Raw genomic sequence first — 25,340 nt, forward strand, 5'->3', positions numbered from 1 at the left:
TTTTTAATTTTAATTGTGACTATGTTATCTCATTCGAGTATCAGAGTTACACCTTTTATTCTATTATTATAAGTTAGGTTACGAACATTGGCGGCGAGCACTTTTTTGTATTTTTTTTTCATTTTTTATGCCAATATATTTTCGTCATTTATATTATTTTTAACATTATGGTTAACCAATATTAACCTTTATCCAAAATCGTTAACCGACAAAAACCATTAATCATAACCAATATTAATCATACCCAATGGCTACCAAAATGCATTAACCAATAATAATTGTTATTTTCGGTTTTAACAGATAAACCAAACTAAACCGTCTCATACATACCTAGGAGCCCCTAGGAGTGAGTAGTATATTTGGATGAATTAGGGAAAAGAAATATATCTTCATTGAAAGTCAAAGTCACGTGGTATGAGATAATTGGAGTATGTGAGGCTATTATATAGCATAGATAGCCTTGGTGGTTAGGTGGATACTCGAGAAAGATAGAGGAGGTGGAAGTAGCATCAATTCAATTTCTTTGTCATTTTATTCCCTCCAAACAAACAAACCCGGTGTTATTATTATTTCTTTCTTTTACACAACACAAAGCCATAGAAAAACAAAGTCTTTTTATTTAGACAGTATTTTTTTGTTAATCCTTTTATTGAGTGAGGTTTGTATTTATTTAATATATTAAATAAAAAGGACTTCTAATCGTTAATTTTGGCTTTTTTGAATGAAAATATACATTTGATTTTTCAATAGAAAAGTGAGGGGAAGTTTTTCGACATTTATGTTTTGAGATACTATACAATCAATCCAATGGGCGGTCAAACAAAAGGGGAAAAGGGTTTCTTTTAGAATTTTTATAAATTTAGAAAAAAAAAGATGAAATTAAAAAATGAATGCAAGTACAATAAACTAAAGTTTAGTAATCCAACTCAGAAAATTTTATTTTTTGACCTCTGTAAATATTAAACAATTTAAAAGTATTCGAAGGTAATTTGTAAGCCTGATTTAAGCTTTGTAAGTAAACTTATTTGGGTTTTTAAAGACCATAGATTTAAGCCTGAACACATCAAAAGATGTTTCATTTTGTTTTCCTAAGAGTAACGTTCGTTGGTTAAAGTGCATTCGCTTAGTACTTATTGGGCTTAATTTGGCATTTAATAGAGTTTATTGGGCTTTAAAGCGTCGAAATTGGTATTTCTTTATGTTTATTCGTTTTGCTTGATAAATGGACACCGAAAAACTTTGTAAGTAAACTTATTTGGGTTTTTAAAGCCCATAGATTTTCCAAAAACAAATATTTGAACATGATAAGGATTTGGTTGCAATTTGCTTCATATAATGTTTCTTTTTCAATATATATACTAGAAAAGTTTAAGGTCCGTACTAAGCACGATCCATGGAGGGTAATTTAAGTATTTCTTTTATCTTGATCTAAATTATATTAAGCTAATAATGAAAAAAGTGAGAGTACAATGCTATAAATAGGTGTATTTTCAATGTACGATGCATTAATAAGAAAAACAAAATAACAGGATATGATTTTTTCAAGTTATGGAAAACCTATCAACATCATTGTTGTGCAATCTATGGATATTGGGATAAATCATGAAATATCATCTTTGTTTTTGATTCAAGGCTTTATCCAATTGTTCTTTGGTTGCCCTTTGATATTTATTTGTATTTTCACTACTTTTTTCAACGTAACCTAGAAAATTAAGTATGAATTAAAAGGATTTGGGACTTTAACAACTTTTTTTATATCTTGAACCATTATAACATATATGTTGCAATCAAATAGGTACTTGGTGTGTTATTTGATTGAACAAACTCAATTCATTATAAACATATTATGAAACAAGTGTCATACAGATATCTTAAGTAAGCATTTTGAAGTAACAAGTGTTTTACAAATATGTTAAATAATAAAGCTTCAAGATTGTGTATCCAAATAGCAAAACATTAACGTAATGTTAAATTCAAAGATCAAACTGAAAAAAATTGCGACTATAGACTAAATATGATAAAAACTTAAAGGAAATGATCATTTTTGTAATTTACCTACAAAAGTACAAACTCATTCTTTCTTTGGCAGTCAACTTGTCAATTGAGCGGCTCCCTTCCCTTAAGTTGAAGGATTTTCTAACTGCCTTGATTAGCATTGCTGAAGCGAAAAGAACACATGATAAAATAATTCGACTTTTGAACAACTAAGTTAACAGAAAAAGATTGGTCCCTCCTTTTTACGATTAAACTACGTGATCATTTTTGCATCATCTTTCCTCTTCTTTGATGGTAAAATGCTCGATTTAATTTCATTTATTGGTTAAAGTGAATGTTTTACACCCTTCACATAATCTCTCTTCACCCTCTTGTCGTTTCCTTTCCCAATCCCATATATCCTCTTTTTGATTGGTGAATGTAGCTTCTTATGCTTCTCACCCATAAAAATAAAAGTAAACTTCTCTTATCAAAAAGATATAAAAAATCATAATAAATACATTTTTTCATAGCTTCTTCACTCTCGTTCCATTCAACTACATGTGAATTGAAAATAATAAATACATAAATGCTAAAAGTGTAACCTGTTAGCTTCCTGAATATTTAACCATATTAGTTAAGGACTTCTGGAGTTCTGGGCAAATTGTAACCTACTATTTGAGATATATTACACTTCTGGACACCAAAAATGTAACTTTATGACTTCCTAAATATATTTAACTAAGAATATTAAAAAGCAATGCATTTTTGGGCAAACTACTGATGGATTTGAGCCAAAAGAACATCCTATGTGCTCATGCAAACCCTAATGCTTGGATCTAGGTTTCTTTATTGTACATGCAATTCATCCAAGACTTTCTAACCCTATATCTAGTGTATATAATCGAAATTAACATCACAAATCAGATCTAGATGTTTACCTTGTTGTTGATTGAAGATCTTGAAGCCTTGAGAACTTTAGAACCTCAAGTGTTGTGTCTCTAATGAATCATAAACACCAATAGCAATTGAAGGAAACAAGAGAGAGAGAGAGAGAGAGGGGAGAGGAGAATTTCGGCTCTAGGACTTCTAGGGTTCAAGTGGCCGAAATTCCCATGCCTAGGGGTCCTTTATATAGGTGTAGGAATTAGGGTTTCAATGGTTATCCTTATCTGATTACTTAGCTACCAAGCAGCCCAAGGATAATTCTAGAATCCCTATCATGGACGAATTCTTAAGGCTTTATCCCTAGAATTCGTCCACCCTATCTATTAGGGTTTCCTTGCCCAACATTGTAACTATCACATAATTACATGTCAGACCCTTAAGTTCAATTAACTTCTTTTGATCACAAAACTAATTCTTAATTAATTATTGACCAATGTTAATTAAACACATATGGTTTCTCTTTTAATATATTAGTCTTATAATATATTAATAAACCATAATCACCTCTTTCTATATTATTCCTCTGGTCAAGTTGCTTTGGTGAAGGCAACCCAAAAAGACCATGCACAACCGGGTCAAGTACATACCAAATATAGTTATAGACTTAGACACTAATCCAACAGTCTCCCACTTTTATAAGTCTAATAACTATAAATGCAAATGCAACTTCTGGATCCGATTAGCAATCGCAGTTCTCAAACTCTTGATCTTATCAATAACCTGTCCTTAAGATAAGGGATCGTATAATCCTATGTTCTAGATATCGTGCGGAAAATTACATGGAACATAGTCATACTTATTGTCCACCAGTTTGTTTCTCGATCTCTGATTCATTTGACATAGAACTTAATTGAACACATCAAGTCAGTCCTGACCGGGCCCGGCACATAAGTCAAATCAAATCATCGAGGGACCCTTATATCGCTTTTACCCTCTTAGGATAAAAGGAACAAATAAACTTCGACTTATATGCATTTACTATCCACTAATCAAATCATACACAACAATGCGTTTTATAACATCAAGTTATTGATGCGTTTACGCATTATCAATGCACAACTAATTAGTAAACAATAAACCATATATCTAGGTTTTAAGACCATATGATATTATCGTCTTGCGATCACTCGTGATAAACTCCATGAAGTGATTCCAACAAGCGTGGGTTTATTCCAATGTTCAAATCAATTTCATAAGCACTCATGAACGTTGTAGCAAACTTTTGCTATGTCTAATACTCTTTAGACAATCTACACACCAATTCATGACAGTCTTCATTCATACCTACTTCCAACATATGAACGACTGTGGACCGTTCGAATAATCTTGTTATTCAGGAAGTCAAAACATGCAAAAATGAAACAATAGGTAAACAATTAACATAAGACGGTAACATTACTAATAAATAATACACTTTTATTTAATCATCGAATGTTAATTACAATTTATCTATTACACGTTTCCAAACTATCTAATCTAAACTAATATCGTCCTTCAGCCTGATGCTCCTAGCGTACTGCAAGTGCTTAACCCTGCTCAGTCCCTTCGTAAGCGGATATGCTGGGTTATCCTCTGACGACACCCTCTTCACTACGAGGAGTCCTTCTTCCACTCGATGTCGAATAAAGTGATATTTTCTGTCGATATGTCGAGATCTGCCATGATCCCTCGGTTCCTTGGTCAAGGCAACCGCTCCTTCATTATCACAGAAAATTTTCATAGGCTCTTGTATGGCCGGCACAACTCCAAGGTATCTAATGAAGTTCTTCAACCATATTGCCTCCTTTGACGCTTCGCTCGCTGCAATGTACTCTGATTCGCACGTTGAATCAGCTACGGTCTCTTGCTTGGAACTTTTCCAAGTCATTGCTCCTCCATAAAGGGTAAAGACTCAGCCCGACTGCGAACGGTATTTGACCCTGTCGGTCTGAAAGCTGGCGTCACTGTACCCTCGCACCTTTAAGTCATCACTCTCACCAAGGACTAGAAACCATTCCTTGGTCCTCCGAAGGTACTTAAGAATATTCTTGACTGCGGTCCAATGCGCTTTGCCAGGGTTCCCTTGATATCTGCTGACCATGCTCAAAGCGAAGGCCACATCAGGGCGAGTACAAGTCATAGCGTACATGATTGAGCCAACTGCGGAAGCGTAAGGTACTCGACTCATTTCTGCTATCTCGACTTCGGTACTCGGACTTTGAGTCTTACTCAATTTGGCATTACTTTGGATTGGTAACTCTCCCTTCTTTGAATTCTCCATACTAAAACGTTTTAGTACCTTGTCCAAGTAAGTATTCTGACTAAGTCCTATTGGTCTCTTACTTCTGCTTCTCACTATCCTTATTCTCAAAATATCGGCAGCCTCTCCGAGGTCCTTCATAGCGAAGCACTTCCCAAGCCGGGACTTTACTTCCTACAACGACGGGATATCGTTTCCTATGAGTAGTATGTCATCAACATACAATACGAGGAAGCTTAATATACTCCCACTGGCTTTGACATATACACATGATTCATCTTCGCTTCGCAGAAAACCAAACTCTTTGACTTTCTCATCGAAACAAAGATTCCATCTGCGAGATGCTTGCTTAAGTCCATAAATGGACTTCTCAAGCTTACACACTTTATTGGGATGCTTCGCATTGACAAAACCCTCTAGCTGAGCCATGTAATCATCCTCAGTCAACTTCCCATTAAGGAAAGCGGTTTTGACATCCATCTGCCATATTTCATAGTCATGAAATGCGGCAATGGCCAGCATCACCCTAATAGACTTTATCTTCGAAACTGGTGAGAAGGTTTCATCATAATCAACTCCGGGAGTTTGAGTGAAACCCTTCGTGACCAATCGCGCTTTATAAGTGTTCACATTCCTATCCATGTCGGTCTTCTTCTTGAAGATCCATTTGCACCAGACCGTCTTACTACCTGGTACATTGTCAACCAAATTCCAAACTTGGTTGTCATACATGGAATGAATCTCGCTGTCCATCGCCTCTTTCCACTTTGCAGACCCGGGGCCTGCCATGGCTTCCTTATAGTTGTTAGGTTCGTCCAAATTTACTAGTGTACTATCACTAATGAACGTATCCCCTTCGGTAGTATTATGAAAACCATAAAACTAGGGTTAAACCCTAACCCTTTCGGAACCTCTAAGAGGTAATGACTCGTCAATCGGTTCAACCGTAGTCTCCTCCTCGGTTGAGCGTCAGTGTTAGAGGTTCCTTCATCGCTCGATTCTTAAATCTCTCCAAGATCGATTTGCCTCCCACTGTCCCCTTGGCTTATGAGTTCTCGTTCTCGGAAAACCCCTCTCCTCGCAACGAAGACAACATTGTCACTCGGTCTATAGAAGAGATATCCAAAGGACTTCTGCGGGTAGCCGATGAAAATACATCACTCACTACGAGGTTCGAGCTTGTCGTGAGTCTCTCGTCTTACGAAAGCCTCGTAACCCCAAACCTTGATATGTGCCAACAATGGAGCTTTACCTGTCCACATCTCGTGAGGTGTTTTGGCAACCTTCTTTGTAGGGACTAAGTTAAGGATATGGGCGGCAGTATCTAAGGCATTCCCCCATAATGAGATAGGTAGTGAAGCACGACTCATCATGGAACGAACCATGTCTAGCAAGGTTCGATTACGCCTCTCAGCTACACCATTCAACTGCGGTGCCCTAGGTGGCGTCAATTGCGAAATGATTCTGCATTCCTTGAGGTAGTCGTGGAATTCAAGACTTAGGTACTCTCCTCCTCGATCGGATCGAAGCATCTTGATTTTCCTGCCCAACTGATTCTCCACTTCTTGTTTAAATTCTTTGAACTTTTCAAAGGTTTCTGACTTGTGCCTGATCAAGTAGATATACCCATATCTGCTATAATCATCGGTGAAAGTCACATAGAAGCGGCTCGCATCCCTTGTGGTGGATCTAAAGGGCCCACACACATCGGTGTGTATGAGATCCAATAAACCCTCACCCCTCTCACAAGTGCCAGTGAAGGGTGACTTGGTCATCTTTCCAAGTAAACAAGATTCGCACACGTCATCGTCCCTAAGGTCGAATGACTCCAACACTCCAACCTTTTGGATTTGGGCTATGTGTTTCTTGTTGACATGTCCAAGACGACAATGCCACAAGCATGCTTTATCCATACTTCTGGAAGAATCAACACACAACACATCATTTCCTAAGTTGTCTACAACCATCACAGTCTCATATATTCCATTACAAGGCAATGCTTCAAAATATAAAACACTATTAAGATAAGCATAAATAGAACCCTTTTCATTATCAAATGAATATCTAAATCCTTGTCTATACAAACCATGAAATGAAATGATATTTCTTGCCATATCTGGCGAATAGCAACAATTATTTAAATCTAAACTTAATCCATTGCTAAGAACTAAGGAATATACTCCAATCTTGGTGACAGGCGACTATCTTCTGTTTCCCTCGATTAGGTTTATCCTTCCACCCTCCACATCCCTATTTCTTCTTAGTCCCTGCAAATCAGAACATATGTGAAAACTACATCATGTATCAAGAACCCAAGAAATAGCATGCGATGAATCATTAGATTTAATAGTGTAAATACCTGCGAAGGACGACTTGATCTTCTCATCCTTGATAGCTTGCAAATATTCTGGGCAGCTTCTTTTCCAATGCCCTATCTTGTGGCAGTGATGGCACTCTGCCTCCTTTGGGTTTGAGTTGGGTTTAGCAGAACCAACTTTGGTTCCACTAGAAGAGGTACCATCTTGGGACTTTCCCTTGTGGTGGCTCTTTGAGGGAGCCTTCCTCTTCTTACCCTTCCCTTGCCCTATTGCCAAGACAGGGGCAGCAACGGGAGTTGGAGTTGATGCAACAGACTTATCCTTGAGATTGCTCTCAGCAGTCCTTAACAAGCCTTGAAGCTTGCTCAAGGTGACCTCTTCCTTATTCATGTGGTAGGTCATGTGGAACTGGTTGTAGCAGGGAGGCAAGGAGTGAAGGATGATGTCCATTGCGAGCTCTTCATCGAAGTTAACATTTAACTTCAGCAGACGATCAACATATCTCTGCATCTTTTGCAGATGAGCGGTAAGGGACTCTGCATTACCCATTTTGGCAGTGATCATCGAAGTGACGATCTCATACCTTTCTTGCATCACATTTTTTGTTGGATTAATGTCTAAGTCCATAACTATATTTGGTATGTACTTGACCCGACCCGGCATGGTCCATTTGGGTTGCACTTCACCGGCACAATTTATATGGATAGTCTTTTGAGAATAGTATATTTATGATTTATATTAATATATTATAAGTTCTAATATATTAGTATGGAATCATATTATTTAATTAGTATTGATCAAGAATTAATTTAGAATTAATTAAGTGATCAAAAAGAACTAATTAAATATGGACTCTTATATATATGGAATGGGTCAAGTTCATTTAGGTTGGGCTAAGCTTTCATGGATGGTCCATGGAGCTTTTAACCCATGGATCCTATGTAAATGAAAGGTCATGGGTATTAGGGTTTACATGGATGTAACCCTAATCCTCCATAATATATAAAGGGGTCTTTGGCTCACAAAATTGGAACAAGTGTGTGAAAATAAGAGTAGGCCGATTTTAGTGTGCATACATATTCTCTCAAGTTCTTCCAAGGTGTTTTGGTGATTTGTGATTCCATTTGAGGCTTCCACACTATTGGGGCTAAGCTCTTAAAGCTTGAAGACATCAAGCTACATCAAAAGGTATGTCATCTAACTAGAACTTTGTAGTATAGGTGCTTCATAATATGCTAGTTAGGATGAAACCTTGGAATAGTTAATATTTGCATGTATAATAGAGAAAACATAGATCCAAGGTTTATAGGGTTGCATGTACACCATAGGAGTGTTAGAATGCTCAAAACCCAACAATGGTATCAGAGCCATGGGTTGTTTTCTGTTATATTGATGCAAATGATTTATTTTCAAGTTGAAAAAAAAAGGAAAAAAAAAACATGACGTTTGTCAAATTTTAAGATAATTACTTGTTTTGTGAAAAACGAATTATTTGTAAAATTTGAATCATTTGTTATATGAGTTGAATTAGGTCAAATTTAGTAAAAGATAAAATGATATGATTATTTTATTAGTTTTAAAAGTTTGATCTAAATGTTTTAAGGAGTTACATATTTTGTCATAAAATTTTGGAGCTCAAAAGTTTTTTTTAAAGTTGTGATCTTAAGGGTTTTTGAAACTTCCATAAGTTATGGATATGAAAGTTTTTTTTTAAAAAAAAAAATTTGATTCAAAGTTTTTGTGGAGTTACAAAATTTGGTGTTAATGTTTTAAAGAATTCCATAACTTGTTCTTAAGTTATGGAACATGGAAAGTTTCATCATAAAACACCATTAATTCCATTAGTTATGGAATACAAAGGTTTTCAAGAATTACAAAACTTGCCCTCAAGTTTTGGAATTTGAGAAAAGTTTTTTATGAAAAAAAGAATTGAATTCTAAAACTCTTGGGTTCATAACTTAAACAATTAATTAAATGGTTTTAATTTTGAGTTTAATAATTGGAATTATGATGTTTTGTTGAATAGTTCAAATTAACTCTTATGGACTTTATTAATAGTTAATTAAAGCGTTTAATTAAAAGAGTATTATTAATCCATAAATATATGGTTTGAGTTTAATTAAATTAAAAGTCTAGTTTAATTAATAGATTAAACCACGAAGTATTTTAAATGTCTAAAATACACCCTTATACTATTATAATATTAAAAGTTTAATATGTTATATGTATAAGAGCAAGTCGTCTTACCATTAGTAGGCCTCATTCACGAAGTCGGTCTATAAGGGGGGTATAAGGTTACTGCCTATAAAATGGCAGTTTAATGGGTGTCCACTCTCACTCACCGCTTCCTTGACCGGTGGAGGGTCGTTAGCCGAACAGGTAGGACAAGGACTATAATTCTCCCTTCATTATAAGTATAATGATAAATACTAAGTAACTAAACACTTATAAATTCCCAATCTTAGTTACTTAGGAAAATGTGAATAAGGTGCTAATCCATGAAATTACACTTTGCACTTTGTTTAAGCTGTTAGTGGAGCGTGTGTGGTTAACCGGCACACTAACCTGGACTTAACAAGGTAGGCAAAGGGTAACTTAATGTTTATCATAGTATCGTTGGAGCGTGTATGGTTAACCGGCACATCGATTGAGGGGTAAATATTAAGGGTACCAAGTATATTTGCATGGTTACTTCACACCTTGTTTTGTGATCCTCGGCATCCCAGTCACAAAACCTGAAGGGCACACTCGAGATTGAAACATGCCATTGAAAAGTTCAATGAATCTCAAAAGAATCTAGGAGTTTCAAAACCAATTAAAACCTAATAATACATTTCGTTTATCTTGGTGGAAATTGGTGAATCGTCATTCACCTACCTTCAAGTATTTTATAGCTTGGATTACGGCATCCCTCTTCCAAGTTATAAAATAGTTTGTTGGGTCCTAGCCTTAATATATCATATTGGGTGTTATATTAAGGACTTAAATCAACTTTACGTGAATTTCTCCCATTGTTGATGTCTGGTTTAGACAACAATGATCTTCCCAAACCAAGCTTTCCTAATGAATATGACTTCCCGAGTTTGGCTCATGGAAGTTATACTTCTCTTCCTCCACCTCCTCCAATTGTTCTCCCTAACCCACAAGTTCAAGGTCACTCAAGCCCTAATGGCAAGCAAGGTCTATATGTGATCACATCTTAGAGATGAAGTCACATATTGACAAGCCGGGAGAGTTGGGTGTCAAAGTCTTGAGAAAGTTGGATGTTCAATCACTTTCTAAGTCACATAGTGAGTTCCTTTGGGACTACTATGAAACAGACCATGACATGAACCTTAATGATCATATCTATTTGCTTGGTGCTGCTGAATCAGCAATGATTTGGAACGATAGTAAAGCAAATTTGATTAGAAGATCAACTTCCCAAAAACTTTATGGACAGTGACAATGGTGACACTGGAAATCCAGAAAAAGCATTCTCTTCCCAATGGAAAGGGATTGGCCATAGTCAACCCGGTTGACCAAATGGTAAAGAGAAAGGCTAAGTTTGAGATAGTCCCATTACCAAAGGGTCCATATGTTTATTTTGCCAAAGGAAGGGGCGTTGATTGCAAAGCTGCCAAATTTACCTAAGGATGTTAAAGTCAATAAGTTTGACTCTACATCAGGTAGAGCCCATTATCTAAATCTGTTAAGTTCTATTCTGAGATCCTCATTACATGATGTGACTGGGTCACATGTTGATGTTTTAAGAATCAAAGAATAGAGAGAAATCTTAAAGGAAGTATATGTTGATTCTGATCGCGAAGGTGGATTTCGATCGCATCAGAATTTTGAGCAGTGGCTTAAGAAGTTATGATATATTGCTAAGGAATATATAACAGCAATTTTCCATGTGGATTGTAAGGATAAGTTTTTCCGCAAAGTTTTAAAATAAAAGAAAATTGTTTAATTTTATTTATTTGAAGTATCCTTACAATGGCATTTGTGGAAAATTGTTGCTTATATGATTCCACTGACAGCAATATTGGAAAATGGATTTGATTCTTTCATTTGTGGTAGTGTCTAAATTTACCAAATCAGGAAAGTTTCTCATCACCCAAGTTTCAATTGGACCGAAACTTGGAATCATGCAAGTTGAATAGTATGATGAATGAGAACTTTCAATCATTGGAAAATCAAAACTAATTACTTGTTCACATGGATGTGTGAGTCAAGTGAAGGACTAAAGGGATCGAGTACACATTCTTGTGCACTAGTCATGTCCACCACAAAGCTCGTTAAGACTATTTGATTTACTAAAGTTTAGTAAATATGGTTATACTTACAAGTTTAAGTATAATTCTGAAACATTGGAAAAGTCTCAATGTATGGCAGAACGAATGGGAAGAATCAAATTAGGCAGAAAGATAAAAGTTTCTCAAATCTGAAAAGATGGGAGAGTACTTTAGTATCATGTTTGTGATCATCTTAATGATTTAGAAATCATATCACAATTAGTCCTCTAAAGGTCATCTTAGTGCATTCTTATGAGTAAGAAGAGGAGGCATGAATTGTTGAAATGGTTAGATCAGGAAGATGAGTCATACTTCGTTCCAAAACAATTCTTAGAGTCATACTCCAAGATTGTAACTTGAGTGACATATCTTAAAGAAAGGTTTAAAACACTTGTCAAATGTAAGAGTAAAAGTGTCCTACTCTTGTACATTTGAAATTGGTAAGTTGTGATGTTTTGGATAAAACAAAGATCAACTAAGGCCAATTGTGTGAAGTGTTTGTCTTGATAAAGAATCCGCACTATCTCTTGAATATTTGGCAAGATAGTCTTATATTTCAAGAGGATAGTGGGAGTCTTAAAGATCCTAAAAAGAATTTCAAGAACTAATCAAGAATAAAACCTGAGGTTCTTCACTAGCACACGACTTGAGGTTTATAACCTATCGTGTTGACATATTCTGTGCCCATTCCAGTTAAAGTTGGCTTTGCATAGGAGTTCTGAAAGTTCTCAATTGGTTGCATAACAACTTGGAAGCAATGGCAGGCCCTGTACTGCCAGGTGGCAAGAAGTTAAGATTGCATAAGTTCAGTCCATATGAGTTTGGATTTGTCATTATCCTTGTCTTGTGACTATGGTTTTGACGATTCACATGGATAAGAACACATACACCATAAAATCTAAGGGTCATAAGGTTTCTCTCCGATTCATGAAAATGATGGTGAGGAAACACTTCCACGAAGTAGATTTGAAGCAGATGGCAAAAGGTCTAAACAATTGAGACTATGATTACGGCATCCCTTTTCATAGTTCTGAAATTGTTTAGACACACATGCATGCTATCTAAGGAAAGGTGTATGATTTTGATAAAGTTTTATCAAAGCATCTCGTATCAGAAATCTGAACTTTGGTAAGAAAGTCAATAAAGTATTGATTTCTAGAAGTCCAGCTGATTTCTGAGTACATGTCAAAGCTAGTAGGAGCATAAGTGTTATGCTAATAATCATCATGTTAGTGGGAGCATGATAATTATTGTTAGTGTTGCAAGTTAGCAATGTTAATTATAGAAAACAAAAGTTTCAATTCGTGAGGCTGCAGGGATTGAAAAAGTTGTTTTGCTATAATTAAGGGAGAGGATATACTTCATTTCAGTTCTAAAGGCTTAGATTGAGACCTTAATCATCTTTAGTCAAGAATATATATATGAATTTCATGTTGGATTGGTTCAACTTAAGGAAATTCTATATATTGCGTTCTCAAAATTCGATTATGATTACGGCATCCCTCTTCATAGTCAAATTTTGAAAACATGGAAAATAAAAATATTGTAGCAAAAGACTGATCTAGAATCATGTCTTTATGTGAGACATCATGAATCGTGTACCATTTGCTTTGGGTACAGGATCGATTGCATGTGCTATAATATTTGTCATTTCTAAATTTTTCCAAATGCCCAGAGGCATTAAGAAAGGAAAAGGTCTAGAATTGGATATGACTAAAATGATTAAGCAATTGTCGAGGACAATCTGAGGTTTACCAAAGATTGGTTGCTCAGGGACAGTTGGAAGTATAGTGCTAATTTTGGAAGGACCATATTGACATATTCTGAAAAGAGGCATCTCTTATTCAGAAGTGATAGTCAAAATGAGAATATGGAGTTGTCTCCATAGGTGGAAGTTATATGTGTAAGATTAGAAAACTTAATGCAAGAAACATGTCCAAAGCAATGTACTTTGAATAGGAGACTTAGTTTCCATGGAGTTGATCTCCATTGGAATACCTTATAATGACTGTTGATAAGTCTTTGTGACTTTGTACATATTCATTACAGGAGGGTCAGTGCATATAAGTTTAAAATCTAAACAGATTTCGATAAATGATAGGAATTTGAAATTCTCACATTTTTTCGATAAGGATTTGGGAGTGTGAAATTAGAATCATTGAAGTTATGTTCAATTGGTTTATTTCACAAATTAAGGATCATAGACAAACATAGAGTGCATACTTGGTGTATGGCAAAGCTATTGTTTAAGAAAAACATAGTGTACATGCTTGGAGCATGGGACAACTAGTGTTTTTAATTCAAGTATAAAGTTGATAAAACCGAAACAATGAATAATGAGTAATCAGTATGGTGATAAATAAAAGTGTTTATTTATATTCATAGGGTTTGATACCATATTTGATTAATTTATTCTTGTGTTTCACTTTGCATGTTTTGACTTCCAGAATAACTAAGTCGCTCTTCCTGAATGATTAAGTTATTCAAACCATCCACAGTCGGTCATATGTTGGAAGTAGATATGAATCAAGACTGTCATGGGTTGGTTTGTAGAGGTCCAAGTTGGTGGACAAAGTGGTGCTACAACACTCATGAGTGCTCATAAGTTCTGAGTATTGGATTCAACCCGCGCTCATTTGAATCACTTCATGGATTTTATCACGAGTGATCATGAGACGATAATATTTTATATTCTTCAAACCTAGAGATATGAGTTGTTACTATGAGTTGGTTATACATTGATTGCACGAAAACGCATTTGGTAACTCGATGTTATAAAACGTGCCTTTGTGTATGATTCAACAAGTAGTAGAACAAGCCATATGAGTCGAAGTTTGTCCATTCCTTTTACCTTCGGGATAAAAGCGATATCTGTAGGCCCCTCGATGATTTAGCGATGACACATGTGAGTGCTTGGCCAAGCCAGGACTGATTTGATTTGTTCAATCAGTCAGTCATCATAAATCGAAAATCGGGAAACAACAAATGGACAGAGAGAATGTTTATAATCCATGTCTCAGTCCATATGATATCTAGAATGGAGGAATATGTGATCCCTTATCTAATGGACAAGTCATTGACAAGGTCAGAGTTCGACAACGACTTTAAGAGCTACGATTGCCAGTTAGGTTTTGAAGTCATACTCAATAATAGTTTTAGACTTATCCAAGTGGGAGACTGTTGGATTAATGTCTAAGTCCATAACTATATTTGGTATGTACTTGATCCGACCCGGCATGGTCCATTTGGGTTGCACTTCACCGGCACAATTTATATGGATAGTCTTTTGAGAATAGTATATTTATGATTTATATTAATATATTATAAGTTCTAATATATTAATATGGAATCATATTATTTAATTATTATTGATCAAGAATTAATTTAGAATTAATTAAGTGATCAAAAAGAACTAATTAAATATGGACTCTTATATATATGGAATGGGCCAAGTTCATTTAGGTTGGGCTAAGCTTTCATGGATGGTCCATGGAGCTTTTAACCCATGGATCCTATGTAAATGAAAGGTCATGGGTATTAGGGTTTACATGGATGTAACCCTAATCCTCCATAATATATAAAGGGGTCCTTGGCTCACAAAATTGGAACAAGTATGTGAAAATAAGAGTGGGCCAATTTTAGTGTGCATACATATTCTCTCAAGTTCTTCCAAGGTGTTTTGGTGATTTGTGATTCCATTTGAGGCTTCCACACTATTGGGGCTAAGCTCTTAAAGCTTGAAGACATCAAGCTACATCAAAAGGTATGTCATCTAACTAGAACTTTGTAGTATAGGTGCTTCATAATATGCTAGTTAGGATGAAACCTTGGAATAGTTAATATTTGCATGTATAATAGAGAAAACATAGATCCAAGGTTTATAGGGTTGCATGTACACCATAGGTGTTAGAATGCTCAAAACCCAAAACTTTTGTGGTACCGATCCAGCAAGTCTTGATGCATTTCATAGGGATACATGTCCTCATAGGACTTTTGTAGTTTTGCAGTCATAGTCGCTAGCATGATGCAATGGACTTTCGTGGCATCACGCTCATGGGCCTCAAAGGCAGCGATCTCTTCAGCAGTGACAATGTTTACGTTGATCTCCTTCAGCTTTTCATCTTGGACATACTCTTTGTCTTCATAACGAGTGACCATTCGAATGTTACAGATCCAATCATTGAAATTGGACCCGTCAAAGATCACTCTCCCACACAAATTCATGAGTGAGAATGAGCCGGAGGAGTTCGAGCCGGAAACATTGTTGACGTTCGACATCTGAAAAGGAAAAAGAACAAAGTTTGATTAGAAATGAATCCCCAATTAAACACCCAAATGAGAAATTAGGGCTAGGATCCAACACCATTATTTACAAATTAGAAAAGGGATACCGTAATCTAACAAGTAAATAATTTGAAGGTAAGTGAATGACGATTCACTAATTCTCCACCATGAAAAATGAAAAAGAGATTAAGTTTTAAATGTATTGAAAACTCCTAGATCTTTTATGATTCATTGAACTTTTCAATGTCATGTTTAAATCTTGATATGCCCCTCTAGTTTGTGACTGGGATGCCGAGGATCACAAAGCGGGTGTGAATAACCATGCAAATATACATGGTGCCCTCATTGTCACAGTCACCTATTCGATGTGTCAGTTAACCACACACGCTCCATCGAACTATGACAAACAATGAGTCACCCTTTTTCACCTTTGCTTAGAACCCAATTAGTGTGCCGGTTAACCACACACGCTCCACTAACGTCTTAGCAAGGGTAAAAAGTGTAATTTCATGGAATTGCATCAATTCACTTTTGCCTAAAGTAACTAAGATTGGGAATTTTGGAAAAACATTTAGTTACTTCTATAATTCATTATACTTATTAATGAGGAAAGGGTAGCCCTATCCTACCCGTTCGGCTAACGACCCTCCACCAATCAAGGAAGCGGTGGGTGAGAGTGGACACCCATTAAACGGTCATTTTATAGGTCATAACCTTATACCCCCCCCCCCTTTATATCGGCTTCGTAAATGAGGCCTACTAACGGTAAGACTAGCATTTAAGTTATATATATATATATATATATATATATATATATATATATATATATATATATATTAATCTTGTAATATTATAATCGTATAGGGTGAATTTTAAACTTGTAAAATTCTAGGGTTTGAAATTTAAATAGTTCAAATTAAACTTTTAATCATAAAATTAAAATTTCAAAACTTGAGGACAAGTTTTGAACTTTTCAAAACACAAAGGATCAAATAGCAAATAATTTAAATTAAACAATTAATTTAATGATTATCTAAATTTGACCTAATCAATTTTATTTACAAGATAATTCAACAATTAATTCAAATAATCAAATATTGTCAAATAAGGAATTTATTATTCAAACAATTGGTAATTATCTTTTGATTTGGTAAGGATAATCATAAAACAGTAAGAAAATTCGGATTTTATTAGTCAAAAATGATTTAGGCAATTATCCTTAAGCAAAACAGCAAGAAATCACGAAAATCCCTCTGTTTGACGCTCCGACTCGCCGAGTCACTAACTGGACTAGCCGAGTTGGGTCGACTCGCCGAGTGCAGCTAGTGACTCGCCGAGTCAGGTCGAGCAGAGGGCCAAAAACGATTTTTTTTCTTCAGCAAGATGAAAATACAAGGCATCAATACAATAGAAACCAAACAAAGCTCTGATACCACTGATGAGTTTGAGCCAAAAGAACATCCTATGTGCTCATGCAAACCCTAATGCTTGGATCTAGGTTTCTTTATTGTACATGCAATTCATCCAAGACTTTCTAACCCTATATCTAGTGTATATAATCGAAATTAACATCACAAATCAGATCTAGATGTTTACCTTGTTGTTGATTGAAGATCTTGAAGCCTTGAGAACTTTAGAACCTCAAGTGTTGTGTCTCTAATGAATCATAAACACCAATAGCAATTGAAGGAAACAAGAGAGAGAGAGAGGGGAGAGGAGAATTTCGGCTCTAGGACTTCTAGGGTTCAAGTGGCCGAAATTCCCATGCCTAGGGGTCCTTTATATAGGTGTAGGAATTAGGGTTTCAATGGTTATCCTTATCTGATTACTTAGCCACCAAGCAGCCCAAGGATAATTCTAGAATCCCTATCATGGACGAATTCTTAAGGATTTATCCCTAGAATTCGTCCACCCTATCTATTAGGGTTTCCTTGCCCAACATTGTAACTATCACATAATTACAGTTCAGCCCCTTAAGTTCAATTAACTTCTTTTGATCACAAAACTAATTCTTAATTAATTATTGACCAATGTTAATTAAACAAATATGGTTTCTCTTTTAATATATTAGTCTTATAATATATTAATAAACCATAATCACCTCTTTCTATATTATTCCTCCAGTCAAGTTGCGTTGGTGAAGACAACCCAAAAGGACCGTGCACAACCGGGTCATATCAAAAGGTTCCAATGTAACTTCAAGTAATAGGAAATTATAAAAGTTTTTCAAATTTCTTTCACCATTACAAAATGATACTAATTATAGCTTTACACCCAAATGAATATGTTATTTTGCAGACAATATCTAATTAGTTTATGTTGTTCTGTAGACAAGTTTTCCTATGTAGCAGCTTCACATCAGATACAAAAGGAAGAGACTATCTTTCTTGCTAGTGTATATATATATATATATATATATATATATATATATATATATATATATATATATATATATATATATATATATATATACTAGGGGCGTGCACGCGCAAAGCGGCGGTGGCGAATAGTTTCTTTCGGCAATTAGAGTCATTCGGAAAGATGTTACTATTTCTAGAAACATTCATATTGTTATCATATTGTTATCGGTCGATTTTGCGACAACGAATAGTTGTAACCATCACAATACATATGTTGTTTTAGTTAAGAAACAAGTATTTTTTATTTTGGTTTCAAAATATAAGTATGTTTAGGGATGAACATCAAGACTAATACCTCCTTTTTGAATCGGAAACACTCCGTAACCCCAATTCCAACATTAAAACCGATAATTTTTGTTGCTATTCCGGTACCTAAAGTTTGGAACCGATTGGGTAGATTCATGTCAACAAAACAATAATAAAAACGTTATTGAGTCGATTCATAAGACTAATAAAATCATTGTGCTTTACCTTTTCATTGTGGTCTTTATAAACAAAAATCATCTTTCAAATAATTGACACAACTTTTCATTCAAATTAAACAAATTTTGTTGTTTGAGTTAAAATTAAAAATATGTTGTTTTGATTTAAAACATAAATACGTTGTTTTATTTGGGTAAAATACAATATGAGACAAAGAAATGATTGTAGGTTGTTATATGTTGCATTTATACCAATAGGAAATTAGGTTGTTTCTAAGATTTATCCCTATATGAAAAGGAAACTACCATAAACTTTATAATACTGGAATTGCATGATGTCAGTTTTTCTTCTGCCTTATATCTTTTTTCGTTAACAGGTCAGAGCTTAGCTAGTTTGGCTGGATTTTCAGCATCATGGACTTGTCATTGCCATTTCTTTTGCTTCCATGTGGGACATGTTCTCCAAACCCAAAAAGCTATGCCAGAAAGGTAAATGGTTTAGAAGTAAAATTCCCAAACAAATGATGCTTTATAAGTAAAACTCAAACAAGTGATGCAAACCTTCTGGTTTCCAGGTGTTACAGATTGCAAATTAGATTCCATTGTGACAGTCCATAGTAAACTTGTGGATTTATCAAGTGGCCTAAAGGTAGTGTAAGAGCTACAAGTAAGTCATATATGGTAGTACAACAACTATAAGTTAAATGTGAAAAGCCTTCCTACTATTAGCTTGTGATGTTTATACTCTGATATGGTTGATAGATGTTTATGATGTTTTGGAGATACATTACTTATGATTTTTATGTGATGAATTGTTAACTATGGTTTTCTTAATGATTTAAAATAAAAATTTTGGACCGTATTTTTGGGATGTTTCAATTTGGTATCAGAGCCTTGGTTTGAGGGATTTGGGCACACTCTTGGGTGTGTCTGAACTCAAACTAAGGACTTGGTATGAAAAACTTCAAAAGAAAATCATTTTTATAAAAAGAACTTTGAAAAGAGAAAAGAATTTTGAAAAGAGAAAAGGGTGTGGTGCATGCAATCAGCCGAACTCAAGTAAGTACTCCCAAATTACCCATACAAGTTATGTTATGATATGTTTATGATAACTGCATGCTAGGTTAGGGCTAAGGATCTAGGAAGGATGCCTTATGTGCCTGTTATATGTGTATGAGCTTTATGAACTGCATGCTAGTACAGATTAGTCAGTGATATGATGGCCTGATTAGGGTAGGCTGGGTTATGGTTACTCAATGCTGCTTGCTTTGTGCTTTTAGGAGTTCTAGCTAACTAGTAAACGAATACATTAAGTTACATATTGCGAGGACTAAATAATTTCAGAAGGTTAGGTTTAGCCTAATTTCGCAGCTCTCGTTTGATTCCAACCATTGTAGGGTAGAACCTCTCATTCGAAGAATTATCTGGTCTTAGTGATATGTAATGGTATTCACGAGCTAGTTAGGGGAGATAGCAGGGACTTCTTATGCAGCTGATGGCGGAGAGTGGGTTGGTGATTACCCTAGGGCAATACTAGGATGAGATTAGTACTGGGAACAGTAGTAGTGAAAGGGACTTGGTGGAGTCAAGGCAATACTTGAGGAAAGTACGGATAGATGTGGAAGGTAGTATGGGCCCGTACTACTGAAAGCAGAGGATCCATACTCGAGTCAAGGAGGGCTGAGATAAAACCAGAAAATTTGTAGAATGTGTGTGATCCCTCTAGTTATGATGAGTAGTCTGATGTTTGATATGGTGTATTTTTAGTATGGTGACGTTACACACTAGACCAGTTGGCAGTTCAGGTGCCGGTGAGGGACTAGGCTTGGGCTCTGGAGCCGGGCAGCTGGATGAGCAGATGAGAGAGTTTATATCATCTGAGATTACGCGCAATATTATGGACCAAAATCCTGTGATCTTCGGTACGGTCAAGGAGGGCATTTTGGAGATTTTGGACGAGAGGTTGGGTGCGTTCCGCACCGAGATGGCGGCCATGGTGGGGGCGCGCACGTTGACATTCAAGGAGTTCAGAGCTTGTGGAGCTCCATACTATCATGAGCCTAAGGACCCCATTGCTAGCAGCCGGTGGTTGGCAGTTGTTGCCAACGCCTTTCGTTCTATCCGGTGTCCCGAGGGGGACAAGGTCCGACTCGCCTCCTGTCTTCTGAAGGACAGAGTACGTAATTGGTGGGAGGAGGTTGGACATGCTATTGGGGATGATGCCACGTTGGACGCGATGACATGGGGTGAGTTTTCGACCAAGTTCAGGGCCGAGTTTGCACCAGTGATTGAGGTGCAGCAGTTAGCACGGGAGTTCCAGAATCTCCAGCAGACTACGGAAACGGTGGCGGAGACCACCACCAGGTTCAGGGAGAGAGCCCTTCTTGTTCCGCAGTATGTGGCGGAGTAGGAAATGAAGAAGGCTCGGTACCACGAGATGCTGAGGAGCGATATTAGACAGTTTGTGATCCGGTCCAACTGCAAGACATTGGAGGATATGATCGCTCGAGTCAGGGACAGGGAGATCGACTTAGAAGCAAAAAGGAAGAGGAAGCTAGACGAGGTTCAGACATCTGCAGGGTCGGGCAAGAGGCCCAAGGTATTGGATTCTAGATCGAGGGGTCATCAGGATCGTAGCCTCTGTGGCAAGTGCGGCAGGACACACGAGAGTGCGTGTAGGAGCGGTAGTGGTGGTGATTCTGGCTCCTTCAAGTGCGGCCGGATCGGTCATTATAGCAGGGATTGTACTGTTACCACCACCCAAGGATCAGACCTGATCTGCTTTCATTGTAGTCAGCGGGGCTACAAGAAGGCCCAATGTCCGAGTTTGGCTGCAGTGGGACATGTGATGGCACCTGCCCCTGCAACATTGAGGATCACCGACGGCCGTCAGGGCCGGGCAGAGGCGCCTGCGGTGAGGAGCAGGTCTTTCTAGTTGACTGCAGAGGAGGCACGAGCAGCTTCCGATGCTGCAGGTGTGTATCTTTTGCTTTCCTATCACTTTTTATTTATGGTTTTATTGCTATGGTCTTGCATTTATACAAGTAATTGTACCTTGGAGTTATACTTCCTGCTTATGATCGGGTTATATGCCATCTGCATACCATGATTCTTAGGGTATTAGTGTGAGGTCGTCTCCTTATACAGTAGGTTCTCAGGATGCGGTAGCTGTAGCAAGTGTGATTGGAACTCGGGAGGTGTTCTGTTAGTCTTCAAGAGTTGTAGTACTTTAGTATTGGTTAGCTTTGGAACACTAATAGTGGTAAGGATAGGTTGCCAGCAGATTGATCATCGGATGGTAAGAAGGATTGGGAGTCCTTCCAGTCTTGTGTGCTGTAAGATTTTAGTCAAATCAAAGTGAGGGAGAATTCTCCAAGGGTTCAGGAACAGAAGGAGGTATGGAATTAGGATGAGTTCGCATTCTCGTTAGGAAGGAAGGCGGCCCAAGTGGCTAATTGGATTGAGGAGTATGTGAGTTGGGAGTTTGGGAAACTTCCCAACGTAGGGTTCGCGTCTTTTGGTGGTTGATAGTCGGCTTTGGGGACCAGGTTGATGAAATTCCCGTCAGGACGCGAGTTAAGCCAGGATGTTAGGTCGTGTGCATGCTCGACGTGGAAAGTGTTGTAAGACTGCGGGATAGCCGTAACATTCACTAGCAACCAGACAGCGTGGAAAATGTTTTAAGATCGAGGGATAGCCGCAACATTCATTAACGATCAGATAGCAGACTATGGGCGGGGGCCCGTATCTCCTAGTCAGCGGAGTGTGGGCGAGGCCCGTATCTCCTAGTTAGCATGATCAGAATCAGGGAAGGATAGGTAGATAGGATTCGAGGTGGAGTTGTACCTGCGTAGCCCTAGATAGGTGAGACCTGGGGGCAAGGCCACTCCGTAGTATAATTTGGGTGAGACCCGTGGGCGAGGCCCGTGCGATCATAGCAAGGCAGGTGGGACCTAGCAGAGACCATGGGGTCGAGATATAGGATCGGGGATTCCAGGATTTACAGAGTCAGGAGTGGCAATGTGGATAGAGCAGTTTCGATAACCGAGGTTTTCTTCGGAAGTCCCTGGGAGCGAATGAGAGGGTGTTCATTGGTTCAGTAACCGGGTGGAATTCGGTATTTCTAGATAGTTGACAGACAAGTTGGGACCTGGGAGGTCTAGGCTCATTCGGACAGTGGATAAGAGGCAACAGGATGTTCAGGCAGTAGTGATGTGAGGATTCTTGTGTGAGGAGTAGTTGCTGATCGAAGATGCTAAGTCACTTACAGTTGGATTAAATAATCTCAGAGTAAGTGATTTGACCCTGTTGCGCAGCTCTTGTCTGAGTCTAACCGTTTCAGGGATGAATCTTCTACTCGAAGGATTATCTGAGCCTTCTGTCAGCTATAAGTATTCTGCAGCTGGTTATGAACAGGGATTTTGTTTCTAATGGTAGCATCGAGATAATCGGGGTGAGAAGTTTTATGTTTGAACAGTTATTCGATGAGGATTTGGCATGGTAGTTTTTAGAGCATAGACGGTCCGTCAGGGATATAGACCATTATAGATTTCAGATATCGGAAAGACAGAAGTAGTCTCTGTATGACACTAAGGATTATCCTTCATCGGATTTGGAAGGTCTTGATGGTTGGGTTCAGTTGCCTTGGGAAGGCCATTGATTGCATGAGATGATGGTTGTACTTCCAGGACGGCGGGTTCCAGTGACGGTGGGAAACACCAGTTGATTCAGGGCAGGTAGGAGGAAAGCTACGGGCGTGACACGTGAGATGTTTGTGGGTTAGGTGACTGTAGCGGAATTCAAGGACGAAGTCCAGTTTAAGTGGGGGAGAGTTGTAACACCCAGGAACCAGAAGGCCAAATGAGGAAAGAAAATCTCCAAACAAGAAGGCAACTCATCGAGTTCAAGGGCGAGAACTCGACGAGTAGGAATGTTGTCACGCGTGTTTTTGGAAGACCAACTCGACGAGTTGGAGGGGACCAACTCGACGAGTTGGACTGGGTTTGGGAAACCCTAATTCCGGGATTTGCACCCTATTTAAACAACTTAACTCTAGGTTTTTGGCTTAATTTCCATCCTCCATTGCCCAAACCCTAAATCCAGAAACCCTAATGCATTTGTGAGCTTGTAAGCCATTTTTGAGTGAAGTTTTATGTGTGTTGAAGCTTGTGAAGGAAGGAGAAGCTTGGGGATTCAAGAAGAAGTTAGTAGATCCAGAAACTCCATTTCATTCTCATCATTTTCTGGTAATCAAGTCTCAAACTTGCTTAGTAACTTCTTAGATCTCCTTATTATCACTTTATTGGGTTTTTGGTCCAAGAAGCATGACCTTTGGGAAATGAAATGAACTTCCAAGTGTATACACCATCAGATCTGGAATCATGGAGGGCTTTCATGGCATAAAGGTGCAAAATTTATGGCCATTGAAGCCCCATGCAAGCTATAGGATGTTATTTTGGCCTTTTAAGCTCTAAAAGGACATGCATGGAGAGAAAGGTGGAAGCTTTGCATGTTATTGTAGTGTTTAGGGTCTAGATCTCAGTTTATGTGCCTTGGATTAGAGTATTGATGGTGTTTGGATCAAGATCTAGATCTTAAAGGACTAGGGTTTGAGCTTAACCCATTATGTAAGGCTATTAACGGGTAAAGTTGGAAACTTTACCCTTAAAAGGACATTTTCAGTGTATATGAGAAGTATGAAGCTTAGATCTGAAGAGTAGGGGCTTAATCCATTAATATGGCCCAAACAGACTGAGGAACTCATCGAGTTCATAGAGGAACTCGACGAGTTGAGTCGATTTGTCCCGATTCTGAATAGGGTGAAACTCGACGAGTCTGAGGAAAGACTCGACGAGTTGACTCACTTTATCACGACTACGAGTCGCAGGGAACTCGGCGAGTCAGGGGGATGACTCGACGAGTTGGATCGCAATTTCAAGATTTCTGATTTATGGAACTCGGCGAGTTGATGGTTCAACTCGGCGAGTTGAGTCAACCTAGAATATAGACTTTGACCAGAATGTTGACTTTGACCAGGGGTAAAATGGTCATTTTACCCTAAGAACAATTAGTGGTTTTGACTAAGTGTTGTTTTGGTAATGATAGCTCGGGGAGTTGAGGGATCGGCAGTTCGGGGATCTGCCAGCTAGCAGCCAGAGGATTATTCGAGAGGTTCAACATTCAGCGTTGCGAGGTGAGTTTTTTCCTATAGGAACGGGTCGAAGGCACCAATGTCGGCCCGTTTATGTATGTTAGTATGTTCCGCACCAAGGTCCGATGCCGGGGTGAGCCCTAGGAATGTTTATATGTTTCCGGATTTCGGTCCGATGTCAGGCGGGGCCCGAGGAAGGTTTATATGTATGTTCCCGAACTACGGCTCGATGTCGGGTGGTACCCGATGAAGGAATGCATGTTTAGTTATACTTGTGGTCTTTATGATACTTGTATGTGCCTGGTAG

Source organism: Lactuca virosa, chromosome 3 (assembly GCF_052849685.1).
Source record: "Lactuca virosa cultivar CGN04683 chromosome 3, Lactuca_virosa_CGN04683_v6, whole genome shotgun sequence".
NCBI lineage: Eukaryota > Viridiplantae > Streptophyta > Magnoliopsida > Asterales > Asteraceae > Lactuca > Lactuca virosa.